The following is an 8,410-nucleotide window of genomic DNA, read 5'->3' as shown; positions in this document are numbered from 1 at the left end:
CTCAGAAATTCTCCCTGAAGGAAAACTTAAACTTAACTTCCTGTTTTGTCACTTAGGAAAGGTGCAACAGCAAAACAGTCTTCTTAATTGCTTTAAAACAACAATATTTTCTGATTTGAAAAGATAACTATTTTTTAGGTAGTGAAAATCTTTTAAAATCATACCATCTTGATAGATTTCCCAGAACTAACTTCTTATGAGAACAGTTTCTGGAACGTCAGTACTACTGACAAATTTGCTGGTTTTGTCTTGGCCAGTATCTACAATGCTTTTATTGATGTTTCTATGCAGGGGACAAAAAAAGGATTCACATCCTGCATATTTCCTCTAGTATTTCATCTGTTTTTTGACTATATATACAGCACAATTACTACAATATAAACACTGTCAGTTTGAAGGTCGTATTCTAAACTAATTTGTATTTGTTGCTCTTAAAACTTAGTATTTATAAAGCGTTTGAAAATTTACTTTTGATAAATTTGCTGAGATATGGATCTGTACTAGATATTTTCATTTATCAGAAATATTTACACAGAAATATAATTCCAGTTTACTAAATCAGATCAAGTTTCTCCTTTTCATTGAAGACCACAAGGTGGCATGTGAAACATACAATAAACATACTTGAAAGAAAATACTACAAAACCAGAACACAGTTCTACTGGATGATCATTACTTCAAAATTCAAACAGTTTTAAGCAGCAGTCTAAATTTTTGTGGGTTTTTTTTTTTCTTTTTCAGTCCAAGCTCTTTACACTGGAAAAGGAGAAAGGTGTACAAGCCTTTTATTAACAAGGAAGGATTATACTTTCTAATATAAAATTATATCAGGAAGAATCTAACACAGACAATGTGTCTTATTACCCACAGAGGTAAAACACAGAACAATCAGTGTAAACTTCAGAAAATTTCTTCCATGATTTCCATTCAGCAGCCATACAAAACAGACAGACCATCATGTATGCAGCTGTGGTGTGTTACCTGGTATCATTGTGCTCCACCATGGAAAGTCTGAGCCTGTTCATACTGATGTTTGCTTGAGTATAGTCAAATTTTTTTCACCTATCTCACGCACTTCTGAATTCAGTAGATTCAGTAGATATCTTTGGCATGCCTGAAGGACACTAAAGCTTAAGAGTGTTAACTGTTAGGAGCTAGTTGTTAGGGTATCTTCTTTTCATACACTTTATCCGAGATGATAACATCACATTTTCGCCATTGCCAATAAAGAGGTTATCATGCTGATGTGTCTAGTTTTCTGAATTGCACTCCACGGAAACACCTTCATTCTGCAGATGCATTCCCAAACTCCAGAAGTGTCTTTCTGCCCCATCCCAACTACCACGTCAGCGTCTCTGTGCTACTTTTCCCTGTATGATGGAGAACTGTGGTAACTCGAGGTCTGTTAGCTCTTTACGAGCATTTCATATACTGGCCAAGTGGCAATAAGCTGATGGAAGACCCCCACAGAAAAGCTCTGTGTGCTCCAGCCTAGACTTGAGCAAGGGTCATGCCAATACCTATAGGTATTCAGACAATTTGAACTTGTAGGAGTGGTGTTTGGTACCTTGCACACATGGGCTGGTATATGGGGTCCTTATTTAATATCTGTTCTACATATACATTGTTCATTAAAATATTCCACCTTCATTTTTGCATTTTTGGTTTTGGTTTTTTTGTTTAGTTGGTTGGTTTTGGTTTGGGGGGGTTGTTTGTTTGTTTGGGGTTTTTTTAAGAGCTTTCTCTGGAATTTACCTTCTCCAAAACTGTTACATTTATGCTGAAAATATGCCTTACGTTATTTCCAGATGACACACTCTAATTACGTATACAAACAGGAAGAGAGAGTCATGACCAGTGTTTATACCCAAAAACCAAGGAAATGATTAACAGAGTTGATTCAGTTTGGCTTAATACAAATTCCTCAAGACATAAGTACTGTTGTTAAAAATCATATACTTTCATCAGAATGCTCATCAGGAATTACCTGCTCCTACATGAACAAAAAATAATTGCACTTACTAACAAAATGACTGAGGTTTGGATTATCAGTGAATAGGGTTGAATGCTGTAGTCAACAAACAATAAGGAGGTTTTATTTAACTTTTTTTTTTTTTAAACAAAAAAAAAGGGTTATCATAACCATTAGTTTTATACAAGAAAAATTATCTCTCTTTAAATGAAAGAGTATCTATTAAAGATGGTTCAGAATCACAGAATTTGGGTAAGATTTAACCTAGTTCAAGCCTGAAGGGTTTCAAACCCGGAGCTGGAAACTGGGACTGTTGCTTCTATTGAGAATTCACTCCTGTACTATACAGAGTATGTTCAGTTCCTACAAGTCTTATCTCCTCATTTCACTTACAGATAAGCTGCATCTTGATTTGATTTCAAGGCATATAGGTGTTGCCAAATAAACATATCAAATTTTACCCTTGTTAAACTGTCAATACAAAACACAAAAAAGCAAATGCAAATGTTTAATCTTTCCGTCACTTGACCATCTGGTCTATGCATCCATTTGCTTACCTAGACGTCTCCTTGCAGCCTTGTAGTAAAGTAATGAATGTTATAGCTTGACAGCTATTTGGAGAGAATTGTCGCTATTCAAGCTTCAGGACAGAGCTCCAGTAGTCTGCATACTTCTAATAACTGTAATTACAGACCTGGGAGATTTCTTAGACTCTAGGCAGTGCTTTGCATCAAATCTGCCACATCTACAAAAGAGTTTAAATTCCTAAAAAGGGGGGAAAAATAAATTTTGTTCTAATGCACTGCTGAAAGCAGACTTTTCAGCTTGCTTTCAGATTAAATAATTTTATGGGAAATACCAAGAACATCAGCATTTTAGACTGAAAATTAAAATAAAGATTAAAATATAGAAGTGGAGGGGAAAGCGGAAGCTGAAGTATTTCGGAAAATACACCAGCCTAAAAAACAAACATAGCCTGATCTTGAACATAGCACATCACTGAATACCTTATATTACCTGCACTAGCAAATTCAGAGGTGTCAGTGAATGTTCCTGTGCCCTGGAACTCGATCTTCTGCCAGAAGATTGTTCTGTTAGAAGAATATTAGAATAAGACCTTTTGGTTCATGAGAAATACCCCTTTCCTAAATAATCTTCCCGCTTCAGGAGTTAGAGCCAGGAACTATTCTTAACAGGTATTTCTGATGCAGATTCTCTGTTTTGGATGGATGACAGTTGTCCCATGCTGTCCCGTCCCAACAGATGGGATGAGGGATGAGTTAACTCTGAACACAACACGCGCCCTGACTCAACAGGTAAGATCAGGTGTGAGTTAACTCCGGGTAATTCTACCCAGCAATGCAAAGTGAATGACAGACAATCACTCCAGGGGTCCAATTATGGATTTACTAAAAGCACATGGTGGTATACAAATTACAGCAATTAGTGACTTGGCAAAAGCATGTTATAATAACAGAAAACTTATCAATACATTGATGGCAAAAGCCCTTCTAAAAACGGTGGATTGGCAACAATTAGTAACTGTAATGCAAAACTTAACAAGACTTTAGCAGCAGAACTTACAATGATATTATTTTTATATGTTTAAGAAAAAGGAAGAGAGAGAGAGAGGAGGAAAACTAAGATATCAGAAAGAGAAAAGGAGAGAGAGAGAAAGATATCACCACTCCACAGGTACATCAGTCCCACGACAACCTCTGCAGGAGGGGACGCGTTGAAGATTTACATGCCACCAACCTGTGTCATACGTGAGGTTGTTTTATAACCCAGTTCATTTACATGCGGGATAGGAGAGGGCGATTCGTCCCCTCCCTCTGCTCATTTTTCATGCTAATTAGGAAGACTCTTCTGGTAATGGGTCTGGGGTCTTCAAACTAGGGGAAAGTTCACGATACTGACCAGAAGTGAGTTGTCTTGCCCCCATCAGGGGTAGCTGTTGGTTTGTGGTTTCTTCTGGTAGTTGGTTGTCCAACAGATGGTTCATCTCTATCATCCCAATTAGGCCATGAGGCCTTTCACAGCAACACTGTTAATTGCCCTTATCTTACAAGGTACCTATCTCCATGACCATAAAACTCTGGGAAAGATAAGACGAGGTGTCATCTATCTTTTCCTCCCAAAGTAACAAAAACCAGACATTTAAGGCATAACAAGGTCCTTCGTTTTGCTAAGGAGGGTGCACTTCAAGGTTGTCACACATGCTCGCTGGCCTCCTTGCTAAGAAACGGTCCAGTGCGTGTTTAATTTATTAGCAAGGATTCATGATTGAGAGACCCGGGCTCCACGTGTCCCCAAAAAATCCAAGACAGTACATGCTGAGAAAGATACAGAAAAGTACCACGGTGTTATTGTGTCCCAGCAGAATCCATCAAAATGTCTGCCTCTTTCCCTTCCTCCTTCTCTACTGAGCTCTTGCCTCTGTCCTGCTTGCACACAGAAAACTTCACTGGGTTTATGCAAAGCAGGTGGCTAGGGAGAAGTCTGGCATTATCAAATTGCTCATGTCCCACAGCTGTAGGACAAGACAGAAATAAATCCCCAGGTGACTCAGAAGTATTGTACTCCAAAGTGCTCCCTCCCTCCAAACTGCCAGAAAAGCTCCTTGCAGCTCTGCCTCTTGATTCAGTCAGCTGGGTAGCGTCCACATGTTGCAATAGCTGGGTACAAGTAGTTTCATGCAGATCTCTTAATACAAAACTGTGTAAACAGTCATCTAAAGCAATGGGTAATAATTTCTAAAATAATTCAGATGTTCAGGAACAGCCCAGCTGGTGTGTAGCACAGGCTAACAAGGAGGGTTAATTAAAGCTGGTAGGAGACTACACGGGTTATTGCAAAGGGTGTTGGTTTTCATGGTGCTCCTCCTCGCAGCCCTCACCATCAACAGATCTGAGCAAGTGCATCACTGTATTGCCAGGGTGGCAGCAGGCAAAACAGGATCTCAGTCAGAATCTAAACACCTGATGTTTTGTTTCAGAAAATACCAGGGCTGGGAATAGTTTCTCGCTGATAAGAACAAGCACAATTGAAGAGGTTACTACCAAACTCCTTCATTCCTGCTATGTAGATAGTACAAAATATTCAGACAAAATATTCCTTTTTAAAAAGCAAAAAACAAACAAACAAACAACAACAACAAAAAAAAACCACACACACATAAACAAAAAAAGAAACCACAAGGCATTGTGATTACTGAAGTACTCATTTTCTAAAACAAGATCCTTTATATAACTCTAAATATACAAATCAAATGCAGAGACTCTCAAGAGTTAGAAGAAAAATAGTATATTTTCCCAAAATATTTCAGAATATTTAATTGGAAGCAGGGTCTGTCATGTTTAAGTCCAACAGTAAAAATACAGTAAAGTTGTATGGGAGATATAACAGTTAAATATGTAAGTCCATGTTCTGACTGTTGCCATGCTTTCATATTACTTCATATGATCATGTAAATAGTTTCATCTAACTCATACAGATTAGTGTAGTTAAGATTAGCATCTTCCTGTCCTCAGGTTAGTCATATTCAGTAAATCTTGGCAATGGATGTTAAGTATTATATATTATATATTCATAGAAAATGATATTGAGTAAGTGTTCAATAATCTTCACAAGACATAACCACTTTTGCTATTTGATTTTGATTGTTTACCATTTGCTTTTATACTACCTTGTTAAAAATATGACATCTTGCTATACAATCCTCCCCAACTTTCATGGGAAAGAGAATAATTCCATTTTGCTGGGCCTCTCATTTTTAAACCTGCCATAAAAACTACCCTACCTGCAAAATACCTCTAAATGTCACCAAAAAGAAGAAAGAATAAGTAAATAAATAGTAGTCCAAAAAGAAAAAAACAAGGAAGGACCCTGACAGAGCCAAAATAAGGCTGAATTTATGAGGCCAGACAGATGGTGACCATCACAGTTCTGGTGCCGCTGTTTAGTGGTAGCTATTGGTAGCTGTCCTCTCCAAATATTGCATCACTTTGTATGGGAAGTGCAGCACAAGAAGATGACACAGCTGAGATGGAAGAATATGATGAATATGATGATCTCTTCCCAGCTCTTTTCCAGATAGGTCACAGCTGGTGACACATCTAGACTGAGATCCATCCTTGATCTCAACACACAGTCATAGCCTAAGTGTTTGATACAGTCGACTGGTTTTGATAGTCTTCCGACTACCGACATCAGAGAGGATCATTTGATTGTTGTCTCTCATTTTCAGTGTAATTCCAGCTGTTTCATTAAATCTGGATATATCTATAAAACAAATGACCAAAAAGGCCAGACCTGAGGTATACCAGCAATATAAATTACATTTTCACAATTGGGAACAAATAGAAATTCATTCTTCCTAAAAACTGGCACGCGAGGAGAAACTGCACTGAAAGGAAAGTATTTGAAACCATGACAAATTGAACTGGATTTATTTAGGGAGAAAATTATCCCTCTTTAGCTAGGATTAAGTCAGTTTTTAAAACTGCATCATGAAACCACAGCTTCTGTAAATCTGAACATCTTGCCTTGACAACAAACAGATCTGTACAACTTTCTATGCTGTTGTGGAAATACGGTCAATTTGGTGAATTTTAAAAACGACACTAACTGATTTCATTATTAATGTCCATAAGAATGAAGGCACTAAAATTCAGCTCAATGGATGGACAAGACTGCAACAAATTACTTCAGAAAAATCCATCTTTCTAGTAGTAAAGGCATGCATGTGGTGTGCATTTCTGTACACACATACATAAATATTAAGGGGTTGCATGCACATCTGCCCATTGGAGGCCTGATTTTCAGGTGGAAACAATGTGTTTGAGCTCCACAGGCGCACAGAAAACAAAGACATTTCTGTATTTTGTACCCTCTTCCGAGCATCTGTGTAAATATCTGTTTACATTAGAAATTGAAAAGCTCTTTCCAGCCTATGGTGCCCACAGGGAAGATTGTCAGAAAACAAATACCACCTCAGTCTCAAAAATGTGTTTAATTTTAGTTGTTATTTTATTTGATCTTTTATACAGACATACAAGGTGTGAAAAGCATTTTACAAGTCTGTATCGTCATGTACTGAACACACAATAGCTGCCCTCCTGGATTTCACAAGCTGAAGACTAAGCTCATCAACAGAGCTGTCACACTTTCCAAACTAGTTTAGTCAAATATTTCTTAAATTCAAGATTGATTACAGTACTAATCAAACCATATATATATAACCATATAACACACAAAAAAAGTCCTCTTTGCTGTGGACCTTTGCTTATCTCATTATCAACATGGACTTTCAGAAAATTCCCACGTGAAAGGAAGAGTCTGAGTAAAGACTTCTTAACAAGAATTAAAAGGTCAATGTCAGAATTCTCACAAGTTAAAAATTCAAAGATGAAACCAAAAGGCAACTCTTTATCTGCTACATGGTCTGAATACTGTTTCCATCATTTAGAAACAGTATTTAACAAAAGCTGGTTTTTTATCAAAGCCTGATCTGCTTTAGGAAGCCCATAGGAATAAGGACCCTTTCTACAAAAACGGATTTTGAAACTTCTCTTTGATTAAGAAGAGTACTTTATTCTTATGTCCATTAGACAACAAGCAACGTGAAAGGCACACGTTGATGTACCAGGTCATTTATCACCTGATACAATGAGACATACGACAAATTACAAATTACATTGCCCATTCTTTCAAATGTAGCAGCAGCACTGTCAGAAACAGTGTAGACTTAATTAGGTCTCAAAAAAGTTTATTGAATAAATAACACATTAGAATTTGATTATCAGATATTCTACCAGTTCTTTTTATTAGTATAGTATGCATCTTCTCTGTTGTCAACAGTTAATGGGTCTGTGCTTTGTTAAAGGCCTCTGCAATAACAAGCAAAGCTGTTCTGACATGGTCTGACAGCCAGTCCCAGGAACAGGAAGAAAACACAGACCTACTTTTCCTCCTCAATCCTGTGCTCAGGATCCGGGACCTAGATTCCAACTTTCTGGTCTGTATTCTTTCTTTATCCCAGGATTATTCAGATAGAAATAACTGAGTTAATTTATTCAGAAAATATACTTGCTCACTGCTTTAGAACTTCCATAGATTTAACTCCTCATTGCGATTCCAAGAAGTTGGGGTGGAAAATGCCAGTGCTTTGAGATACAGATACGCTCAGCTTTCTTGTAAATTGGCATTGTATCCCACTAATGTCACCAGACAGGAACCCACTAATTAGTACTGTCATAGGCAGCTTCACTACACATTGTCTCCATCTCTCTTCTCTTCTTGTAATGACCACACCTTTGGGAAGTCCATCACATATTCTTCACTGATGAGGGAGCTGAACTTTCTAAGGTGTCACTATCATGGTTGTGTAAACAGATGGAGTTTTACATGAAAAAGCTTATTTTCTCAGTCTCCAGT

This window comes from Patagioenas fasciata, chromosome 2 (assembly GCF_037038585.1).
Source record: "Patagioenas fasciata isolate bPatFas1 chromosome 2, bPatFas1.hap1, whole genome shotgun sequence".
Lineage (NCBI taxonomy): Eukaryota > Metazoa > Chordata > Aves > Columbiformes > Columbidae > Patagioenas > Patagioenas fasciata.
This window is presented reverse-complemented; position numbering follows the sequence as displayed.